The 20,246-nt window shown below is 46.2% G+C and overlaps 1 protein-coding gene and 2 pseudogenes across 11 annotated transcripts in view; 1 reads left to right on the top strand and 2 right to left on the bottom strand.

The window, feature by feature from the left end:
* RESF1 (retroelement silencing factor 1) overlaps positions 1 to 12,170 on the bottom strand; it is a 40,049-nt gene extending 27,879 nt beyond the window's left edge. For 7 of the 11 annotated variants that reach the window (XR_012518520.1, XR_012518521.1, XM_003926634.4 and 4 more), the window contains exons 1-2: positions 12,062 to 12,169; positions 10,706 to 10,804 (exon numbers count right to left, since the gene is read on the bottom strand). The gene's annotated coding sequence lies outside the window, so the exon portion shown is untranslated. Of the gene's footprint in view, positions 1 to 2,410; positions 2,532 to 10,705; positions 10,805 to 12,061 lie in introns of all 11 variants that reach the window. The other 4 variants (XM_074403035.1, XM_074403034.1, XM_074403036.1 and 1 more) reach the window with 4 other exon arrangements.
* A 3,822-nt stretch (positions 12,171 to 15,992) lies between these two features.
* The window catches only part of LOC104651167 (protein FAM98B-like), a 105,368-nt pseudogene continuing 101,114 nt past the window's right edge, over positions 15,993 to 20,246 (bottom strand).
* On the top strand, positions 17,188 to 19,185 carry LOC101033576 (inositol-3-phosphate synthase 1-like; annotated as a pseudogene).

Here is a 20,246-nt window from a genome sequence, read left to right as displayed (position 1 = left end):
GAACCAAACTGCTTATTTTAGGAATACAAAGTCTGTTATTTGGAAATTAAAGTAACTACAATAACAAATGCATCATAAGGCCAGTGCAGAGGCTCACATTTGTAATGCCTGCACTTTGGGAGGCCAAAGTAGGTGGATCATTTGAAGCCAGGAGTTTGAGATTAGCCTGGCCAACATAGCAAATCCCTGTCTTTACTAAAAATGCAAAAAAATTAGCTGGACATGGTGGCGGGCGCCTGTAATCCCAGCTACTCAGGTGGCTGAGGCATGAGAATGACTTGAACCTAGGAGGAAGAGGCTGCCGAGAGCTGAGACGGCACCACTGCACTATAGCTTGGGTGACAAGAGTCTCAAAAAAAAAAAAAAAAAAAAAAAAAAGGGCCAGGCACGATGGCTCACACCTGTAATTCCAGCACTTGAGGAGGGCAAGATGGGTGGATCACAAAGTCAAGAGATTGAGACCAACCTGGCCAACATGGTGAAACCCCTTCTCTACTAAAAATACAAAAAAAATTAGCTAGGCATGGTGGTACATGCCTGTAATCCCAGCTGCTCAGGAAGCTGAGGCAGGGGAATTGTGTGAACCCAGGTGGCGGAGGATGCCGTGAGCCGAGATCGTGTCACTGCACTCCAGCCTGAGCAACAGAGCAAGACTCTGTCTCAAAATTATAATAATAAAGAGTCAATGCAATTCTAGTAAACATCCCAATGGATTTTCTTGGTGTAAATTTACAAGCTTGATTATAAACTTTCCTATGGCAATGCAAAACAAGCATGAATAGCAAAGACGTATACTTTTATATATAAAAGATAATTGTTTTTATGACAAAGTTAGGAAAAAGTTCTTTTCAATACATAAAGCTAGGTCAATTGTTTATCCATATGCCACGAAATAAAAATAAGCCTTATCCAATTACATACACGTCCAGAGACATACACACAAATCAATCCCATGTAGATTATCATTTTAAAGTTTCTAGAAACAGGCCAGGTGTGGTGGCTCACTTCTGTAAATCCCAGCACTTTGAGAGAACAAGATGGGCAAATCATCTGAGGTCAGGAGTTTGAAACCAACCTGACCAACATAGCAAAAGCCTGTCTCTATTAAAAATGCAAAAATTAGCTGAACATGGTAGCACATGCCTGTAATCCCAGCTACTTGTGAGGCTGAGGCAGGAGATTCTCTTGAACCCAGGAGGTGGAGGTTGCAGTGAGCCAAGATCACACCACTGCACTCCAGAGCCTCAGCAGTGAAGCAAGACTCCGTCTCAGGAAAAAAAAAAAAAAAGTTTCTAGAAACAATAGAAAATAATTTTATGACCTTGGGATAGGGGAAGGTTTGTAAAACAGGGCACAATGAAAAGGTCCATAAAATAAATGGCATCAAAATTAATCACCCGTTTATTAAAAAACACCAATAAGGAAGTAAAAAACAGTCACACTATGGAACATTACACTTGCAATACATACCAAAGAGCTCATAACCAGCCTATACAGGGAATTTCTTTAAAAGAAAAATGTAGACGACTCAATAAAAAATAAGCATGAGGCTGGGCTCAGTGGCTCACGACTATAATCCCAGCACTTTGGGAGGCCAAGGCAGGCAGATCATGAGGTCAGGAGTTTGAGAACAGCCTGACCAACATGATGAAACCTCGTCTCTACTAAAAATACAAAAGTGAGCTGGGCATGGTGGTATGTGCCTGTAATCCCACCTACTGAGGAGGCTGAGGCAGGAGAATGGCTTGATCCTGAGAGGTGGAGGTTGCAGTAAGCCAAGACTGTGCCACTGCACTCCAGCCTGGGTAACAGAGCGCAACTCCACCTCAAAAACAACAACAACAACAACAAAAACATGAAGCGTAATTAGACACTGTATAAGAGACACTACAGTTGATCCTTGAACATGGCTTTGAAGTGTGTGGGTCCACTTATCTGTGGATTTTCTTTTGTCTCTGCCACCCTGGAGACTAGGTAGACCAACTCCTCCTCTTCCTCCTCCTCTGCCTACTCAAGATAAATGCGATGAGGATAAAGACCTTTATGATATCCATTTCCACTTGATGAACACTAAATATATTCTCTTGTGATTTTCTTAATAAAATTTCCTTTTCTCTAGCTTATTCTAAAAATATAGTACATACTACACGTAATATACAAAATATGTACATATTAATTGTTTGTATTATTGGTAAGGTTTCCACTAAACAGTAGGCTATTAGTGATTAACTTTTGGGGAGTCAAAAGTTAAACGTGGGCCGGGCGCAGTGGCTCACACTTGTAATCCCAATTCGGGAGGCTGAGGAGGGTGGCTTATAAGGTCAGGAGTTTTCAAGAATAGCCTGGCCAAGATGATAAAACCCCGTCTCTACTAAAAATACAAAAATTAGCCGGTTGCGGTGGCAGGTACCTGTAATCCCCACTACTCGGGAGGCTGACACAGAGAACTGGTTGAACCCAGGAGGCAGAGGTTGCAGTGACCCGAGATTGCACCACTGCACTCCAGCCTGGGGGACAGAGCAAGACTCCTTCTAAAAAGAAAAAAAAAAATCCGTATGTAAGTGGATCCACGTGGTTCAAACTCACATTGTTTGAGGTTCCGCTGCAGTCTCTAGGACTGCAGAATCTACTTTGGGATATAATGTATTCTTAGGACTTTTGACAATATATTTTAATGCAGTTACCATAGACAAGGTATCCATGGTTCATCATTACAATTTCTCTGTGAAAATAAATTCTTGCCCCATCTAAGATCTCTGCCAGGCCACATCACTGATACTTAAAAAGAATTTGTGCTACATAAAAATAAATAAAAATAATTTGTGCTTCCATTAAATAACAAAAAATATGCAGTGAAAATATCATTAAGGAAATTAAAAACAGAAATTGAAATGCTACATTAGAAAATACTCATTATGCAAAATAAATCCCACTAAGGAATCAGAAAGGAATAAAGACATGAGACAAAAACAAAATGTAAAACATTAGAGGTAAATGTAATTATTTAAAAAATAATATTTTAACATAAACAATTCTGAGAATTTCTCACACTTCTGACACCAGATGTGTGGGTGTTTCACCCCAAGCAACAAGCAATCAGTTCTTCAGCGGACACACCAGCTGGGTGTCAGGAGTTCAACACCAGCCTGACCAACATGGTGCAACCTCGTCTCTACTAAAGACATAAAAATCAGCTGGTCATGGTGTCACACACCTGTAAACTCAGCTACTGGACAGGCTGAGGCAGGAGAATCATTTCAACCCGGGAAGCAGAGGTTGCAGTAAGCCAAGATCACGTCATTGCACTCCAGCCTGGGTGACAGACCGAGACTCTGTCTCAATTAAAAAAAAAAAAAAAACCCTAAAATCAAACAAAAAGACTCCCACCATTTTTGACTTTATGATATTTTCTACTTAATATGGGTTATCAAGATGTAATTCCATCATAAGCTGAGGTACATTTGTACTACTATAAACAACTAAAATTTGAAAATCTACTATATGTAAAGAACTCTGTGGAATGCTTCATATGCTTTATCTCATTTAAGTATCACAATAAATTAACAATGACTCGCAATCCTCCCTCTGCAGCACAGTGGTGAGAAGGCACATAACAGTTCTCTACGCTTCTATAAACGCAGTCTTCAAAAGGACAAATGGATTCATATATTACTAGGTTCAACAGCAAAATCAAGATCAGTATCCCCAGTCTCACAGGATGACACCAAGCCAGATGAGAACACCAAACTGGCCATTTTATGGCCTGCAACCATAGCCCCCGAGGTGGTGAAGTCCTAGGCTCAACTGAAACTAAGGAGGCAGATGAGAAACAGCTTTGTGACTGTTTCTCACAGGGCTATCTTTCTCTCACTTTGTTCGTGGAGGACCTGCAGGGTGTCTCGCCAGAATATGGGTCAGCCTGTGATTAAGCTTAAGCTTTGCCTGCATGGTCTGTGAGAAAAGCAAGTCATCAGGGCACCAAGGTCAAGCTGTTTACCTACAACTCTGCCTTCTCATCTTTCATGTATCCAACTACAAACTCTATTCAGAAGCACAGGCCATCCAATCAGATATCCTGATCCATTGTATCTTGTCTTAGGCAACACTGGATTAAAAGGGCCTGTAATTGTGACTCCCAGCAGATGGTCATACCTATTGTGGAGGACACACCACAAGCTTTCCATTGCAGAGCCAAGCCAGCTAAATATATCCCAAATACACACCAAGCTTCACCAGTGAGAGCCACAGGGCTTTCTCCGTTTTTTTTTTTTTTTTTTTTTTTAAAGGATAAATAAATTGTTTCAATTGTTCTACTTTTTCTGACTCATTAACACAGGTAGAATGTGAAGTTCTGGCAATCACATATATCTTGACTGGCCAGCAGGAAGTTAACCAATGCCAACAATCATCATTCAGGCTAGAATGCTGACACTATGTTGTGCCTTCAGAGCAGAGACATCAGAGACAAATTTCAGACCAAGTTTTCTAGTTGTATTACTCCCTAAAATGGAATTAAAGACAACAGAAACCAGTTCTCCTTCCCAGAATTCTGCCAAGCAATTCGTTTTGGAGCCCTCTGGGTACCCACCTCAAGGAAACATTATCTACTAGAGCAAGCTTGTCCAACCCACAGCCCATGGGCGGCATGCATCCCAAGACAGCTTTGAATGAGGCCCAACACAAATTCATAAACATTCTTAAAACATCTGAGGTTTTTTTTTTTTTGCAATTTTTTTTAAGCTCATCATCTAGTGTTAGTGTATTTTATGTGTGGCCCAAGACAATTCTTTCAAAGTGGCCCAGGGAAGCCAAAAGATTGGATGCACCATGTACCAGAGGTATGGTGTGGTCTTAAATATTTACCTGAAAAGCTCTGACAAATACCCCCAAGTACACGTGACACATCAGTGTGGGGCAGGCAGGTACAAACCATATAAGACAATATCGTGTTGAGGCCGGGCACGGTGGCTCACGCCTGTAATCCCAGCACTTTGGGAGGTGGAGGCAGGCGGATCACGAGGTCAAGAGATCGAGACTATCCTGGCCAACATGGTGAAATCCCGTCTCTACTAAAAATACAAAAATTAGCTGGGCGTAGGGGCACGCGCCTGTAATCCCAGCTATTCGGGAGACTGAAGCAGGAGAACTGCTTGAACCCGGGAGGCGGAGGTTGCGGTGAGCCGAGATCGTGCCACTGCACTCCAGCCTGGCACCTGGTGATGGAATGAGACTCTGTCTCAAAAAAAAAAAAAAAAAAAAAAAAGACAATACTGTGTTGACACAAAAACTGTATTCGAAGTACAAGTATTGCTTCTTGCAACAGGAGTAAGCCAATTTTCTGCCACTGGAGATGGACAAAATGCCCTCAGCGGAACAGATGAGTTCCTCAAAAGCATGTGGTTGAAGGTAGTTGTCCTGGTTCTTGACATCCTGAACAAAGAACTGGACAAAACGCACAAACAAGGCAGCCAAAGCAGCGATTTATTTTAAAGGGGAGTACACGCCACAGAGTGGGTGCGTATGCAGCAAGCGGCTCAAGAGCATCAGTTACAGAATTTTCTTTTTTTCAGACAGTCTCACACTGTCGCCGGGGCTGCCAGGCTGGAACCAAGTGGCACAATCTTGGCTCACTGCAACCTCTGCCTCCTGGGTTCACGCGATTCTCCTGCCTCAGCTTCCCGAGTAGCTGGGAGTACAGGTGCACACCATCACACCCGACTAATTTTTTCTATTTTTAGTAGAGATGGGTTTTCACTGTTGACCAGACTGGTCTCTCCAACTGATCTCGTGATCTGCCCACCTTGGCTTCCCAAAGTGTTGGTATTACAGGCATGAGCCACAGCACCGGCCAGTTACAGAATGTCCTGCGGTTTAAATACCCTCTAGAGGTTTCCCACTGGTTCACTCTACGCAAATTAAGTAGTGACCAGCCACCAGTCCGACTGGTTGGAGGAGTGGACCAATCAGGGCACTTTCATTTTCCACTCAGTAACTGCTACGTAGAAAAAGGAGGGATTAAAAAGGAAGTAGATGGCTGGGCCTAGTGGCTCACGCCTGTAATCTCAGCAGTTTGGGAGGCCACAGCAGGTGGGGTCAAGAGTTCAAGACCAGCCTAATCAACATGAAGAAACCCTGCCTCTACTAAAAATACCAAAAATTAGATGGGTGTGGTGGTGCATGCTGGTAATCCCAGCTATTCGGGAGGCTGAAGTAGGAGAATCACTTGAACCCAGGAGGTGGAGGTTGCATTGAGCTGACATCGCCCCACTGCACTTCAGCCTGGGCCACAAGAGCAAAACAGGCATGTGCCTGTAATCCCGGCTACTTTGGAGGCTGAGACAGAATTATTGCTTGAACTCAGGAGGTGGAGGCTGCAGTGAGCCAAGATCATACCACTGCACTTCAGCCTGGGCAGCAGGGTGAGACTCTCTTAAAAACAGAACAAGAAACAAAACGATAAAACTACAGTAAACCAAACCATATAGTACTGACACAGGACAGGCATTGATCTATGGATTAGAACCTAGAATCCAGAAGTAAACCTTCACATTTATGGTCACTTTAAGGCTGATTGCCTTCGCTGGGAGTTTGAACACCCCCATCTCCCTCCCTGCTTGAAAATTACCTTATTAGAATATGCCCATCATCTAGCTCCGCCCTGGAAATCCCCTCTGCACTCAGCACCTAGCCCACCTTGGAAATTCCCTCTGCACCCAGCACCTAGCCCGCCTTGGAAATCCTCTCTGCACTCGGCACCTAACCCCACCCACCGGAAATCCCACCTACCTACCAATAGCAGCTCACCCCGTCCACATTCTGCTTCTCCAAATCCAATCGAACGCCTTCAATCCCTGTAAAACCCCACTCCTGAGAGGAGTCAGGCACGACTTCCCTGGCCCCTCTACCCAGGACCACAGAACCTCACCGGGGAGCTGAATAAACTGGCATCTAATTTTCTTGTGCCGGCCTCAGTTTCCTTGTTTTTAACTCGGCAATAAACCTACAGAGAATGAACTTTATAGTCACTAGTAAGGAATGAATAGAATCCAGGATATATTAAAAACTTACAACTTAACAATCCAAAAGCAACACAAATTTAAGGTCAAAGGTCTTGAATAGACACTTCTCCAAAGAAATCAATATGCACAGAAAAAGATGCTTACCATCATTAATTACAAGGAAAATGCAAGTCACAACCACAATGAGCTACCACCTCAAGATCACTTCAGGGGCTATGAAAGTTAAGTGTCAATGGATGTAGACAAATTAGAACTCTCAAACATTGCTGTATAAAATGGTGCATCTCTATTCACAATAGCAACGACACGGAATCAACCTAAATGCCTATCGGTGGTAAACTGGATAAAGAAAATATGGTACCCATACACTAGGGAATACAATGCAGCCATGAAAAAAGAAAGTGATCATGTCCTTTGTAGGAGCTTAGAGCTGGAGGACTTTATCCTTAGCAAACTAATACAGGAAACTGACTATTGCATGCTTTCACATATAAGTGGGAGCTAAATGATGAGAACACGTGGACACCCAGAGGGGAACAACACACTGGGGCCTACAGGATGGTCAAGGGCGGGAGGAGGGAAAGGATTCGAAAACACACCTGGGTGTTGAAATAATCTGTGCAAGAAACCCCCACGACACAGCTTTACCTATATAATAAACCTACACATGCACCCCCAAACGTAAAACAAAAGTTAAATGAGAAATAAAATAGTAATCCCAGCTACTTTGGTTAATAGTCTGGTAGTTCCTCAAAATGTTAAACAGTTATCATAACCAAAAAATTCCACTCCTAAGTAGTGATCCAAAAGAATTAAAAACACATGTCTACATTAACACTACGAATGATCATAAGCTGCACTATTCATAGTAGTCAGAGTGAAAACATGTCAAAGATCTGTTAACTGAAGAAGAATAAGCTAAAGTGGCACATCCACACAATGGAATATTTGACAATAGAAACAAAGTAACATATATGTTAATAAATAAGCCTTGAAAACATGCTGGGTGAAAAACCACAGAATACCACATATTATGACTTAAATTACATGAAATGTACAGAAAATGCAAACCTATGTAAGTAGATTAATGGCTGCCTACGGAAGGGTGCATTGAAGAAAACGGGGAGTTACCACTATTGAGTATGGAGATATTCTGGGTGTCAATAAAATGTTCTTAAATTGATAGTGGTGATAGTTGCACAACTCTGAATATACTAAAAAGTACTGTACACTGGGTGTAAATGGGTGAATAAATGGTTTATTAATTGTATCTCTAACTGTAGTTAACAAAAGGCATGTTCTGAACAACCTGAAGCTGCTTGCATATGTATCTGGAGATGTCAGGGCTGCCCAGCGGAGGGATGATCTACCTGAGAACCAAGGCAGAGAACAGCAGAGCTCAAAGATAGTGTCCCAAACCTTAAAACATTCAGATTTAGATACTGGAGCCATCAAAACCCAAAGGTGCCTCTCTATGAACTTTATTTTCTGAGACAGAGTCTCATTCTGCCACCCGACCTAGAGTACAGTGGCTCAATCTCCGCTCACTGCAACCTTGTCCTCACAAGTAGCTGGGATTACAGGCACTCACTACCATGCCCAGCTGGCTAGACTGGTCTCTAACTCCTGACCTCAGGCGATCCACCCACCCTGGCCTCCCAAAGTGCTGAGATTACAGGCATGAGCTGCTGCACCCAGCCCTGTTCCATGAACTAATGATCTAATGAATTATCCTTTGGGGCTAGAAAAATAATTATCTTATGGTTTCTGTTTCTTAAAACTTAATAGGACGATACAACTTGATACACTGTCATTTTAATCACAAGGCTTTATTTACAAATGAAATCTTATAATTTCATACATCAAGAGTTACTGTCATGAAATCTTCGCAATCTAAGTTACAGTCATGAAATTTTCGCAGTCATGAACCCAGGAGCATGAAATGCATAGCTCCAATCTCACTTGAGATATTTACCTCTACAGTCTCCAACTTTGCTTTTCATTTACAAGTACACTTAAGGTATTAGGAATAGTAGAAGTACTGCCTAGTTGCCACCCAACAAAGCATTTAGAATTCCTCAAGTTCCAAGATTCTTCCTTAACCACCTTCTTTCAAAGTCAATGTTAACTTGCATATCTATAGCCAGGGCTAGTCAACTGTTCTCCTGGACTTATCTCAAAAGGAATACACTCCCTGTCTGCTTTACATAACAGTGTGCCTCCAATGGGGGAAGGAAGGAGGGTGGATTAGACAAAACAAAAAAGATTCTTGAAATCTACCTTTATAAATGCCTTTTTTTTTTTGAGACAGAGTCTTGCTCTTTTGCCCAAGCTGCTGTGCAGTGGTGTGACTTCAGATCATTACAATCTCTGCCTCCCAGGTTCAGCCACCGGAGCAGCTGGGATTACAGGCACGCAACATCATGCCTGAATTTATTTTTGCGTTTTTAGTAGAGACAGGGTTTCGCCATGTTGGCCAACTTGAGGCCAGGGCTGGTCTGGAACTCATGGCCTCAAGTGATCTGCTTTCCTCAGCCTCTTAAAGTGCTGACATTATAGGTGAGCCACCACGTCTGGCCTATAAATATGTTTTAAACACATTAAATCAACTCCCTAAGCATTTGAGCTCCAACTATGTCCAAGACACTAATCACCTAGAAAGGAAGAGGGATTCCTGTACAATCACAGAGATACTGTTTAAGAATGAAGCTTCGGGGCAAGTTTGCCCTGCCTAGGAATTTAGTGGAGGCACTTTTTATTTCAAACAAGCCTGCGTAAATCCAGATGTGGAACAGTAGTGACAGTACTTCCACGTAAATCCAGATGTGGAACAGTAGTGACAGTACTTCCTAACAGAACAGGACCCACAAAAAAGAAAATCTAAGAGGATCTACACTGATGGGCTTAATAACAGAAAGCTCATGAATTTAGAGCTTAAATGAACCCACTGAATGTGTGCTAAGCCAGTGTTACATGTCCCAGGCCACAAAACCTATTTCCTCTCACATGACAATAGCTAACATTAATTGGGCATTAACATGTGTCAGAAGCTGTTTAAGTGTGATATGCATGAAACTCATGTAACTCTATCACAATAACCCCATGACAGGAGTGCCTGTCCCCATTTTATAGATGAGAAAACAGGTTTATTTTCCCAAGATTGTACAGATACTGGGTGCTGAGTGCTGGAGCCAAGATCTGAACCAAAGCAGTGTTACAGGGACCACGGTCTTAAGTCATGAGGTGAGGCTTCCTAACACATTTTGTGGTTACAGGATGAAAGCCCTGCTGTTCGGAAGCATCCTTCCAGAGTGGTGCTCTGAGCCACATTCCCCTATGTGTCACAAGCAGTAATAAATAAAAACAATCAAATTAAGAAACACAGCGCAGACAGAAGCAGACCTCTGCCCGGGTAACTTCCACCGCAACTACCTTACCACAGACCTCTTCCTTATTTTGCTAAGATTAACAACTGATTTCTCAGCACCATGCCAGCAACATAATTTCTCCTCAAGCTTTGTTGTCAAATCCATTGTGTCCCACAGTTTAATTTTTAACCAATGTGGATTCACCGAGCTAGTAATTTTGTTCCATAAAATTTTTTTCCGTAAAACTACTCCATAGTTGATTATTTGAGTAACTGCCGGGTTAAATCAGGGTGGGTTTCTTAGAGGTGACATACTTACCCTCAAGCACAACTTTGCTCTTTAATTATTGTGTATGTTCGTTGCCATTTCCCGCCAAACATGTCAGTCTCCCTCCACCCTGTATTTACTTCTTTGGTCCTAGGGACAGCAAGAAACGTTTTATAATTAAGAGTATATGCTAATGTGTTTACTGATATGACATTGCTCTGCGAAACTGTTTCTTTTAAGGCTGCACTGAAAGCATGCTAAATTTACTGAATTCTTATTAAGTGTTCTAAGTCACAGAAATAGAAACTAGATCTGGCCTGCAAATACCATTCACTTAAGTTAGAATTTATGTGCGCTCCTCTAGGTCCGCTATCGTATTATCATTTCAAAACAACACTTTCTGCAGTTGTCTTTACTGGGTTGGTATTAAACAGAAAAAAATCAGACTGCACAGAGGAAAAAAAACAAAAACGAAAACCTTAACGTATATGACAGTGAAACATGATTAAAGCTAACACATTTAACAGAAAAAGAACCCACACAAGCTCTGAGACCCGCCTATTGAAATGCACCCGACTCCCTTTCCCCGCAAAATGAAAATGCGCCTCAAGCTCATACACATCCCGGTCTTAAGACGGTCTGCACTCGATGGACTACAAATAAATTGTTTTCACGGAAATGATTCCCCGAAAGTTTGCTGCCAAACTCAGGACCCTAAGGATGTTTGCTTAGGGAATCCGTGTCCCTCGAGAACACCTAAGACGTGTATGCGTTTGTGCATTTAAAAACGCCTGAAGGAACTAACTCTTGCTGAGGAACAGAAAGCATCTCCGGCACAGAAGCGTTCGCGGACCACTTGGAGATGCGAACAGAGCAATTCCGTTCCAGGAGGCTTCGGCTTAAGAGGGTCGGGGAGGAGAACGCTCGGAAATAGGAAAACAAAGATTTTTTTTTTTCACTCCAGCGACAGGAAAGCCTTAAAAACATAAGCAGCTCTCACACCCACCCGCCTAACCAACCGCTTCACAGTTCAACAAAACGCGTCTTCGCCCTCGCGACTCGCGACCTCTAACGCGCAGAGCCAGGCAAGGAGGGAAAACCGCCCGCGAGGCCCGCCCTCCGGTGCAAGGCTCGGCGTCCGCGGAGGCCCAACGCTGGCCCCGGCGCGGCGGGCAGAGGCGAGCGCGGCGGCCCGGCCCAGCTCCGGGCTGCGGACGGCCGGGCGCGCGAGCCGGCGGGGCCCGAGGCCCGGCTTCCGGGGCCGCCCGCGACTGCGCCCTCGCTGCAGAACAAAAGCGCTCTGCGCCGCGCCGGCCCCAGCCGCGAGCGCCTCGGGCTCCCGGCCCCCGCCCTGCCCGGGTCCCAGAAGGCGAAGAGGGGACCTCGGGGTGCTCGCCTCACACTTACCCACCAGAGGAGAGGACCACCCCGCCAAGCAGGTAGAAAACCGGCGGCCTCCCGGGCCCCTGAGTTTAAGTCAAGTGGGGTCCGCCTCCAGGGGCGGGCCGAGGAGCCAGGCCCGGGATCCAGGAGCAGCTGGGCTCCGCCTCGCGCCGGAGGCGGTGGCTGCGAGGGCCGGGCCGCCGCGGTCCTAGTGCCGCCCAGAGGAGCCGCGGGCCCCGCCCGCCGATAGCACCGGAGCTTGCAGAGCGCTTTGAACTGCTCGGCGCGGTAATCTCGCGCAGAGATCTATCTTTCACTGCACCTGAATCACCCAGAGGGCATGTTAAAGAGGGATTGAGAAGCACCTGCAAAACTGTTGACTCAGTAGATTTGCGGTGGGGCTGAAAATTTGCATTTCTAACAAGTTCCTGAGATGTACTGTTACGGCTGGTCTCAGGACCGACTTTTTCTGTAAAGCGCATGGAAGAAAGCGTGCACTCAAGAGATTTTTGACCCTTAATAAAAAGAAAAAGAAAAAAAGGAGGAATCAACAGGTCACAGGCAAATAAGTGTGAAAGAAAGTGGATAGTCTGTTTGGGGATTCTTAAAGTCCCTGAGGAAGGCTGACTTTGGAGACCGGATCACGAAGCACGACCTCTTAATTGCCGACCTTTTGTTATGGATTAACTCCCTTATTTTCTTGTTTCCAGCTCAGACCAGATGGCATTTGAGATAAAATGTGCCTTGAATAAGATAAACCACCCCTTGACTATTACATCCTTAATGTAGAATGTTAAAAGACCCTTCCCAAAAAGAAACACTGTCTAAAACCAATCAAATTGCTCTAACTATAGTCAATCTTCTATGGAAAAGTTGACATCCTGTTAAGCTTCCCAGACCTTGCCTATATAAACGACCCTCAAACTTCTCCATTTCGAAGCACTGACCCCCATCTTTTGGAGTCTGTGTTCTATCAGGTCGCCATCCTCAAACTTTGCACCCAAATATTCCAATGTTTATTCATATGGCTCGAATCTCATTATTATTATTATTTTTTTTTTAGAGTTTCACTCTCGTTACCCAGGCTGGAGTGCAATGGCACAATCTCGGCTCACCGCAACCTCCACCTCCTGGGTTCAGGCAATTCTCCTGCCTCAGCCTCCTGAGTAGCTGGGATTACAGGCACGCGCTACCATGCCCGGCTAATTTTTTGTATTTGTAGTAGAGACTGCGTTTCACCATGTTGACCAGGATGGTCTCCATCTCTTGACCTCGTGATCCATCCGCCTCGGCCTCCCAAAGTGCTGGGATTACAGGCTTGAGCCACCGCGCCCGGCTTCATTATTAAGGTTTACATAAGCATTTACTCAGCAATGAAGGTTGCAGCCAGGATAGCAAATCAGAGATTGTGCCACTGGAGAGGGGCAGGGGAGCTTATGTCTACAGGAATTTATTTGTTACATAAATTGTCAGATTATTTCATTAGTAGATTAAAGAAAAAAGTCTTTAATCATTAGAAGGGTGCATTTGCGTCTGTCAGAAACAAAACAAACTATATACAGAGTATTTTTTTTTTTTTTGAGATGGAGTCTCGCACCATCGCCCAGGCTGTAGTGCAGTGGCACGGTCTCGGCTCACTGCAATCTCCACCTCTTGGGTTCAAGCAATTCTCCTGCCTCAGCCTCCCGAGTAGCTGGGACTACCTCCCGAGTAGCAGGTGCCACCACATCCGGCTAACTTTTTTGTGTTTTTAGTAGAGACAGGGTTTCACTATGTTGGCCAGGATGGTCTTGATTCCCTGACCTCGTGATCCGCCCGCCTTGTCCTCCCAAGGTGCTGGGTTTACAGGCCTGAGCCACCGTGCCTGGTCACCCCCAATCTTTAAGAATATTCTGGGGCCAGGTGTGGTGGCTCAGGCCTGTAATCCCAGCACTTTGGGAGGCCGAGGTGGGTGAATCACTTTAAGTCATGAGTTCAAGACCAGCCTGGTCAACATGGTGAAACCCTGTCTCTACTAAAAAAACAAAAATTTCCAAATAAATAAATAAAGCAAAAATTAGCCAGTCATGGTGGTGGGTGCCTGTAATTTCCAGCTACTGGGGAGACTGAGGCAGGATAATAGCTTGAACCTGGGAGGTGGAGGTTGCAGTGAGCTGAGATTGCACCACTGTACTCCAGCAAGGGCCACAGAGAGACTCTGTCTCACCAACAAAAAAGATTGGGGGTCAGGCATGGTGGCTTATGCCTGTAATCCCAGTACTTTGGGAGGCTGAGGAGGGTGAATCACTTGAGGCCAGCAGTTCCAGACCAGACTGGCCAAGATGGTGAACCCAATCTCTACAAAAAATATTATACAAAAAACAAAAAAATTTAGCCAGGAGTGGTGGCATGCACCTGTAGTCCCAGCTACTTGGGAGGCTGAGGTGGGAGGATCACTTGAGCTGGGGAGACAGAGGTTACAGTGAGCCAAGATTGAGCCCCTGAACTTCAGCCTAGGTGACAGGAGTAATACCCTATCTCGGAAAAAAATATTGGGACCAGTTTTCTTGGGCTGTGTGTTGTTGAGAAAACGGTTGTTTTGAAGGAAATAATTTTCACAATTTTTTTGTGGGTCTCAAAGTTTAGTAGCAGCTGAGCATGGAGTCAATAGCCCAAGATGGAGTCAGTGATGTCAAGTGTTGAAAATTGCTAAACTGCATAAGGAGAATTCCCCCCTCTGCCCCCATTGCAGTTGTAAGGCCGGTTGCCTCGCCAGGAGGTTAGACACCTCTGCACCCGGCACCAGGTTCTGCACTCAGCACCTAGCTCTACCGCATGGCTCCCCTGGAAGGCTCCAGTTGATGCAAGGCTCCTAGCCGGCTCTCCCACAGGAAAACACACCCAACAACCTGCCAACCAATAGCGGCCCGCCCCATCTCAATCCTGCTCCCCTGGAGTCAATCAGAGCACCCAGCTGTTGCTCGTTCCTCCTAGCCATAAAAACCCCACGACCCAGGAAGTTGGCGTGACTTCCCTGGCCCCTTTCCCCAGGACCATGGAAACTTGCCCAGGAGCTAAATAAACTGGCATTTAATTTTCTTATGCTGGTCTCAGTTTCCTCATTCTAAACTCGGCAATAAACCTTACAGCAGTAAGGACACCATCCATTAATGCAGAGGAATCTCCTCAAAGAAGAAGGAAAGAGACCTCACATTTTTATAGGAGGAGGTAAACAAGGAAATCTTGTCTGAATGATTAATGGATGAGAAAGGGCAGAGGTGGTGAGGTGAACCAAACCAACTCCATCTTAGAGGTGAGCCTGACTGGCTTCATCTTGGCTTCTCCCCCTGCCATTCCTCCCTTGAGTGCATACTGGAGTTACACAGTGCTGGGTCATGTTGTGGTTAGAACTATAGAAAGATATAACTGTTGCTTGACAAGCCCATTTGCTACTGTGAATATCTCCTTGGTTTATTATATGGAAAGTACCGAATGCCACCCTTGGTAACCAGCAATCATGGGAACCGCTTGTGTATACCCTCTTTAGTCAATCAACAATCACAGGAGCCTCCTCCCCTAACTTGCTTATTCTGCTTCTGTCAAATTCCACTTTGCCCTCCGTTACCCTGAGCAACATATAAAAGGAAATTTCACCCCTTCATTGGGAGCAAGAGCTTTTGAGTGTGAGCTGACTCTTGGTGGCCAGCAATAAAGGACTCACAGTTAGAACACAGATGTGACACTTTCCTTCTAACTCATTCATATACAAGAGTGGTTAGTGAGTGCTTGTGATACAAGAGGGCAGACTGCTCCTTTGCCCTTGAAGCTTGTTGGTTTTGTTTTTTTTTTTAATTTTTGTAGTCTTCAGTATCTCTGGTATCCACCACCATCACCACCTCCTCCATATGGATCTCCACAATCTCTTCCACCATAATCTCCTCTCTCACCTTCATCTCCTCTGCCTTGGAAACCTCCTCTACCAACTCCACCCCACCTCCTCCTCACTACCTCCTCCCTCTTTCCCACCATTTCCCCATCCTCCTCCACCCCCACAGCCTCTTCTACCACCTCCATCTCCACCACTACTGCAACCACCCCTTTCACCACTGCCTTCTTGTCTCTTTTGCCAAGGGGGCATTTCAGAAGGTGGTTCAATTTCATTTGGCCAGCCTCCCCTGTCAGGCAGGCACTCTTCTCCTCAGCCCCTTATTGATGGCACATGCTATCTTGTTCCAGCTGGCTCCACTGTTTGTCCTAGTGATCTTGGATGGATCTTCATGAGCAGCAGTAGATGCACTATCGTAATTGCTGTCTTGGGTGACAAAGCGTAACACAAGTAAATTCTTGCTGTGTCATCTAGTCTTACTTTTGCTGTATCACACCATCCAAAGGACTGTACTGCCCCTTCTAATTGTTTCATTAACATTCGTGGGAAGCACTTATGTTCACAGGAAAGAGCATCATTGACTCTTTCTAGTTGTTCTGCTTGTGTCAAATTTAATTTTCGGCAGAGTGGTTTTCCCACACAACTTTTCCAGACTTTTGAGAGACTATCTTCCACAACCCTAACCCTAACCCACGTTGTGCGCCAGACTGTCCCGACCTGCAGGACAACAACAGGAGCTCGAAGGGAGGGAGTGGGGATGGATGGGAACAGGAGACGGGAAGAATGGAGACAAGACAGGAGTCTGATCAAGTCTGGTTGATTGTTGCTAAGCTCACAGCTTAAGTAAGCGCAGGCAGAGAGGCGGGGCAAAGGTAGCTTGTGGTTGGGAAATTCTGGCCTACGTAAGTTTCAGTAAACTGAAACTTATCAGCCGGGAAACAGAAACTTAACTTGTGCAAACCACAACATGGCTGAGCAGATCACAAAATGGCAGCTATTGCTGCCCACACACCTTAAAAAAATTTTTTTTTTTAATTTTTAAAATTTGAAATAAGATGGGATCTTGCTGTGTTGCCCAAATTGGTCTCAAACTCCTGGGCTTGAGATCCTCCTGTCCCCACCTCACAAGGTGCTGGGATTATAGGCATGAGCCACTGCACCCCGCCTGTCTCTCACCTTTGACTCCAGTTGGTTTAGCATAACTGGAATGTCAGAATTTGTCAACTTGGGTACACTGTCAGCTGCCGCTACCTGAGCCGACTCTGCGCCACCCGCTACGGTGGAGGCTTCCACCCAGTTCTTCATGGAGAGCCCGGACATGGTCTACGGCCCCAAGGCTATGGAGGTGCAATATGAGTACTGGAGGAAGAGTGTCAGCCATGAGGGCAGTGTCCTAAAGGTGTACCCCACAACCGCCCAGCAGGGGCCCCAGCTCGGAGTCATGCTTGTCGGCCAGGGCAGGAACAATGGCTGCACGATCACGACCCAGGTGCTGGCCAACCGACTGTGTCTGTCCTGGCCCACTGGCAGCCACCGCAAGGAGGCCAACTACTACGGCTCGCTGACTCAGGTGGGCACCTTGAGCCTGGGCTTGGACGCCAAGGGCCAGGAGGTGTTTGTGCCCTTCAGTGCGCTGCTGCCCATGGTGGCGCCCAACGACCTCATGTTTGATGGCTGGGACATCTCGTCGCTGAACCTCGCCCAGGGGATGCCGCGCGCAAAGGTGCTGGATTGGGAGCTGCAGGAGCAACTATGGCCGCACATGGAAGCCCTGCGGCCTCAGCCTTCCATCTACGTCCCCAAGTTCATCGCAGCCAACCAGAGCAACCGCACGGACGACCTCATCCCGGGCTCGCGCATGCAGCAGCTGGAGCAGATCCGCAAGGACATCTGAGACTTCCAGTCCAGCGCGGGCTGGACAAAGTCATTGTGCTGTCGACGGCCAACACAGAGCGCTTCTGTGAGGTGGCTCCAGGCCTCAACCACACGGCCGAGAACCTGCTGCGCACCATTAAGCTTGGCCTGGAGGTGTCTCCCTCCACGCTCTTCGCCGTGGCCAGCATCTTGGAGGGCTGTGCCTTCCTCAGTGGGTCCCCACAGAACACGCTGGTGCCCGGAGCTCTTGAGCTCGTGTGTCAGCTCCGGGTTTTCGTGGGTGGAGATGACTTCAAGTCTGGCCAGACCAAAGTCAAGTCCGTGCTCGTGGAATTCCTCGTCAGCTCTGGCCTCAAGACCACGTCCATCGTGAGTTACAGCCACCTGGGCAACAATGACCGGCAGAACCTGTGGGCGCCATTGCAATTCCGCTCTAAGGAGGTGTCCAAGAGCAACGTGGTGGACTACATGGCACAGAGCAACCCAGTGCTCTATACGCCCGGCAGGGAGCCCCACCACTGCGTGGTCATCAAGTACGAGCCATACGTGGACGACAGCAAGCGCGCGCTGGATGAGTATACCTTGGAGCTAATGCTAGGCGGGACCAACACACGGGTGCTGCACAACACGTGTGAGGACTCCCCACTGGCCACACCCATCATGCTGGACCTGGCGCTGCTGACCGAGCTGTGCCAGCATATGAGCTTCTGCACTGGCGCTGACCTGGAGCCGTGTGGGCAGCAATAGCCGCCATTTTGTGATCTGCTCAGCCATGTTGTGGTTTGCACAAGTTAAGTTTCTGTCCCCCCCCCCCAATAAGTTTCAGTAAAGTTTCGTTTCTGTTTCGCTGCTGATAAGTTTCAGTTTACTGAAACTTAGGTAGGCCGGAATTTCCCAACCGCAAACTACCTTTGTCCCGCCTCTCTGCCTGCGCTTACTTCAGCTGTGAGCTTAGCAACAATCAACGAGACTTGATCAGACTCCTGTCTTGTCTCCATTCTTCGCGTCTCCTGTTCCCATCCATCCCTACTCCCTCCCTTCGAGCTCCTGTTGTTGTCCTGCAGGTCGGGACAGAGCCACAGACCTTCCACCCCGTGCTGTCCCTGCTCATCTTCCTCTTCAAGGTGCCGCTGGTGCCACCGGGCAGCCGGGTGATCAATGCACTTTTCGGCCAGCGCAGCTGCACCGAGAACATCCTCAGGGCCTGCGTGGGGCTCCCGCTGCAGAACTACATGCTCCTGGAGCATACGATGGAGCGCCCAGGGCCCAGCCTCAAGCAAGTCGGACCCCTGCCTGTCGCCTGCCCTGTGTCCAACAAGAAAGGACCGGTACCGCTTCCACCAATGGCAGCACCTGTGATGCCAATGGGCACCCACAAGTGGAGGAACCCCAGATGCCCACCACCTGAGGCCCCTGTCACACAGCTTCCCAGCCCTTCCTCGCCGCTGCCCCCCAGGACCCCACCTTTCCAGGCTGCCCTAAAGACAATAAAGCCGCTGCCACTCTCAAAAAAAAAAAAAAAAAAAAAAAAAAAAAAAAAAAGTTGTTGACTTGGGTACACCAAGTTATCACACAGAACTTGAACTTCCTGATAAATTTCGCTATTTTTATCTAATTGAGAATTTTAACGTTTCTTGTTCTGTAATATCTGTGAAGCTTGAAGTTCTGTACTTAAAAATAACAAGTTTGAAACAGTCCTTTCTTATTTTTTTTATTTACAGTGGCATGATCTCGGCTCACTGTGGCCTTGACCTCCTGGGCCTAGGCCATTCTCACTCCTCAGGTCCCCAGCATGCACCACTACACCCAGCTAATTTTTCTACTTTTTGTAGAGATGGGGTTCACTCTGTTGCCCAGGATAGTCTTGAACTCCTGCACTCAAGCAATCCGTCCACTTTGGTCTCCCAAAGTTCTGGGGTTACAGGCGTGAGCCACTGTGCCCAGCCAGTCCTCCTTTTTAAAAACAATCTTTAGTATCTCCTGATATGTGTACAGAATACAGACATGCCATTTCTTTTAAATAAATCACTTATCTCAAGCTGGAAGCTCTTTACATCATTTCTTCCAGCATAAGTCATCTTTCTTCCAAGTTGCATATTGATTTTATTTGAAAGACTAACCATATACTGTATAGGAATATGTATAGTTTATATATATTCTTTTATGGTATATACCACCTCCTCCCTATGTAAGAGCCTATATATAATCCTATACAGTATATATTCCTACATCTAGTCCACGCTCTGCTGCCTTTAAGGGCTTGCTCCTCTAACAATGGTCCCTCATACCCCAGCGCCTCCAGTGTGCCTCCCTCTATCGTTAGTTTGGGATCCGGTTCTGGCCATCTGGTGGCCGTTTGGCTCAGACCTGTTCAGTGCCCTAAGTATGCCTCGAGGTTTGAATCTTGGTTCTGCAGCTCCCTAGTGATACAACTTTGTGGGAAAATCACTTATTTTTTTGCTTTGCTTT

The sequence above is a fragment of the Saimiri boliviensis genome, chromosome 7, assembly GCF_048565385.1.
Source record: "Saimiri boliviensis isolate mSaiBol1 chromosome 7, mSaiBol1.pri, whole genome shotgun sequence".
Taxonomy (NCBI): Eukaryota; Metazoa; Chordata; class Mammalia; order Primates; family Cebidae; genus Saimiri; species Saimiri boliviensis.
This window is presented reverse-complemented; position numbering and strand designations above follow the sequence as displayed.